The following is a 3,865-nucleotide window of genomic DNA, read 5'->3' as shown; positions in this document are numbered from 1 at the left end:
AGGGAGAGAGAATCCTTCAAGCAGACTCCCCACTGAGTGGGGAGCCCAAAATAGGGCTTGATCCCTGGCCCTGAGATCATAACCTGAACTGAAACCAAGAGCCATCTCTTACTCAACTGACTAAGCCACCCAGGTGCCCCTGAAGAGTATGTTAACAACATTAAAACTTCTGGTCCACTTATTTAGGTTTTCCTTAATTTCTTTCAACAATGTTCAGTATTAGTCTTCTATTTCTTTTGTTAAATCCATTCCTAAATATTTTACTTTTTTTAAAAAAATATTTTATTGTGGTGCCTGGGTGGCTCAGTGGGTTAAGCCTCTGCCTTTGGCTCATGTCATGATCTCAGGGTCCTGGGATCAAGCCCTGCACTGGGCTCTCTGCTCCCCGTCCCCCCACAACCCCCACCTGCCTCTCTGCCTACTTGTGATCTCTCTGTCAAATAAATAAATAAAATCTTTAAAAAAATACATGTATTTTATTTATTTGACACAGAGAGAGAGAGAGAGAGAGAGAGAGAGAGAGAGCAAGCGTGCACACGCGGAAGCAGCTGGAGCGGTGGAAAGAGGGAGAAGCAGGCTCCCTGCTGAGCAGGGAGCCCGATGTGGGACTCAATCCTAGGACCCTGGGATCATGACCTGAGCCAAAGGCAGATGCTTAACCCACTGAACCACCCATGTGCCCCTTTAAGTACTTTATTCTTGATGCTATTAGAAGTTGAATTGTTTTAACTTCATTTTCAGAGTAAATGTCTTTTTACTGCACTGGGAGCAACTGGAATTCTCTGTGGTAGCTGTTGTTTTACTTTGTAACACTGTGTGCCCACAGTGCTTTCTGTGGGCAGGTGTCCAAAGTCTGGACCTCGCATGGGACACATATGTGAACTCTTTTTTTGAGTGTCGCTCTTGTGCAAGAGCCATGCTAATCTTCTCTGTTTTGTTCCAAGTTTAGTATCTGTGTTGCCAAAGCAAGTACTGTGTGAGCTCTCAGGAGGCCCCAACAGATCTGCACAGACCACAGTTCCCCTTGGTACAGGATATCAGTCTCCAGTTCCAGGATTCCAGCTTTGCCACTGACTGCCCACTGGCACATCCGCTAGCCTCCTTCTGGATTTTCTTTCTTGCAGTATGCATCCTCTTTTTCGGGGGGAGGGGGTGGGGGAGTGGTTGTTCAAGAGAGATAGCTCAAATATAGCTAGCTCCCACTGTGTTTACTTGACAGGCAGGGGCTTACTTTCCAGACTTTTTAAAAAAGATTTTATTTATTTATTTATTTGTTAGAGTGAGAGACCACAAGCAGGGTGAGTGGCAGGCAGAGGGAAAAGCAGGCTCCCTGCTGAGCAAGGAGCCTCATGTGGAACTCCAACCCAGGGGCCTGGGATCAGGACCCAAGACGAAGGCAGATGCTTAACTGACTGAGCCAGCCAGGTGGCCCTCCTTTCCAGATATTGTAACTTACTATCAAGATATAGTGATTAAGATGTGCATTAAGGCACAGGGATGAAAAAAATAACCTGAAAGAACCAAAAGAGAATCTAAAATATATATCAAATGTGCCATTACCCACCTTTGGGAAAAGGATGGCATTTTCAATAACAGGTTTTAAAATAACTGGTTGTCAGTTTGGAAAAAATTCACTACCTACCTCACACCACAACCAAAAAGTAAATTCTCTATGTATAGAAGCCCTAAAGGTTGTAAAAAACCCAAACCTAAAAAACCTAGATGAACTACAAGAAAACATCCTTATTACCTTGGAGTGGGGACATATTTTCTTTTTTAGGAAGAAATAATAAGCATTCATCAATGAAAAAAAGATTGATAAACTTGATCATAAAAAGACACCATAAAATGGGTTGCCTGGGGGGCTCCGTCAGTTAAGCATCTGCCTTCAGCTCAGGTCATGATCCCAGGGTCCTGGGATGGAGCCCTGCATCAGGCTCCTTGCTCAATGGGGACTCTTTTTCTCCCTCTGTCTGCTGCTCCCCCTTCTTGTGCTCTTTCTCTCTCTCTGACAAATAAATAAGATCTTAAAAAAAAAAAAAAAAAAAAAAGACACCGTAACAAAAAGATAAAAAATCAAATTCCAGATGGGGAGAAGATATTGGTTGCATATAGCTATGAAAGATTTATATCCTGACTATAGAAGAATTTCTAAAAATCAATAATAAAAAAATAAAGCGTTTATCTGAAAAGTGACCCAGGGAGAAAAGGAGATCCAAATTGCCAGTGAAAACATGGAAAAACACCCAGTCCCATGAGGAATCAGGAAAACAGTCCCATGAAGAATCAGGAAAACAAATTAAGACCATAAGGAAATATCATTTTAGACTCTTAAATATTAGTAAAAAATTAAAACTCTGAAAATATATAGTGCTAGTACCGGACATTCTCATGTTCTAATAGTTATTTCTGAGATCTTTTTGTCAAGCTGAAGATATGCACGTGCTAAGACCTCATAAATGTCACTAAGAAACTTACACATACAAGCATCAATAGTTTTATAAAAATGTTTATACAGCAGGGCACCTGGGTGGCTCAGTCGGTTAAGCGTCTGCCTTTGGCTTGGGTCATGATCCAAGGGTCTTGGGAATGAGCCCCGCATTGAGCTCCCTGCCCAGCGGGGAGCCTACTTCTCCCTCTCCATCTGCTTGTTCTGCCATTGTGCTCTCTCTCTATCTCTGTCAAATAAATAAATAAATAAAATCTTAGAAAAAATGTTTATATAGATCAAAAAAAATCCCAGCAAACAAAACAAAACAAAACCCTGGAAACTCACTAAATGTCCATTAATAGGAGATTAGATAAATATCGAAACATTTATATAGTGGAATACCACAGAGTACTTAAAAATAAGTTAACACTCCAGCTATCTTCTTTTCCATAGGATGTATCCCAAGAGCATAGTATTGAGGTAGAAAGGGGAGGGTGTGAATTGTAGAAAGATATACAATATGATAGCACTTACACTACTAAATATCACTTACGTATACATTTATGTATAGGAAAAACAAAAATTCATCACAGTTTCTATACTTTTTTAAGATTTTATTTATTTATTTGGCAGAGAGAGAGAGAGCTAGAGAGCGCACAAACATGGGGAGCAGCAGGCAGAGGGAGAAGCAGGCTCCACGCTGAGCAAGGAGCCAGATGCGGGGCTGGACTCCAGGACTCTGAGATCATGACCTTAGCTGAAGGCAGAGATGGTTAACTGACTGAGCCACTCGGGTGTCCCTGTATTCTTTTTTGTATGCCTGATACTTTGTTAAATGCAAAAAAAATACAAAATAACTCACACTCTTGTGAGATAGCACTCAAAAGTTTCTGTAAACTCCTTCCATTCTAATTTCATCATACTGATTCTAAAATATGTTGTCTGCTCTCAGGCTGGTGACACAATCAGTTTTTAACTTTAACCTCATGACTAAGACTCTCCTTCGTCTTGGGGAAGCCAAAGATTTACTTCCAGTTAGCAAGTCTGTACAGAAATGTCTTCCCACTTTATAATCAGTGTTTTCAAAATATTCCAACCTGTTTGCCTAATTTTCAGAGAAGCGGGAGTTCAGGAGCTGGATATAGGCTACCTTCTGTTAGAGAGTTCAAATTTCCTTGCCAGCTGGCTTTCAGACTACTAAAATTTTGGGGCAGGATTATCCAGGTCTAGTTCTTAATTTGTCACTAGCCAGGAGTGCCAGATTTTACGTGAATCTCTTCACTAACGTGGACTTCAGTTTTCTCACAGTCAAACAAGCGTGATGGATGAAATGATCTCTAAGGTACTTTCTTGATCCAACTTTCCAAGATCCTAAGGCAGATTTTGAGGCTTTGTCAAGACATTCCTTGCTGTAATTCTTCTCCTTGACCATTT

At 41.0% G+C, this 3,865-nt stretch overlaps 1 non-coding gene across 1 annotated transcript; it reads right to left on the bottom strand.

The window, feature by feature from the left end:
* Nucleotides 1-869: 869 nt before the first annotated feature.
* On the bottom strand, nt 870-973 carry LOC116857091. The gene has a single exon (XR_004380689.1). It is a non-coding gene; the product is annotated as a U6 spliceosomal RNA (small nuclear RNA).
* Nucleotides 974-3,865: the final 2,892 nt, after the last annotated feature.

Source organism: Lontra canadensis, unplaced genomic scaffold (assembly GCF_010015895.1).
Source record: "Lontra canadensis isolate GAN:19392208 unplaced genomic scaffold, GSC_riverotter_1.0 scaffold117, whole genome shotgun sequence".
Lineage (NCBI taxonomy): Eukaryota > Metazoa > Chordata > Mammalia > Carnivora > Mustelidae > Lontra > Lontra canadensis.
This window is presented reverse-complemented; position numbering and strand designations above follow the sequence as displayed.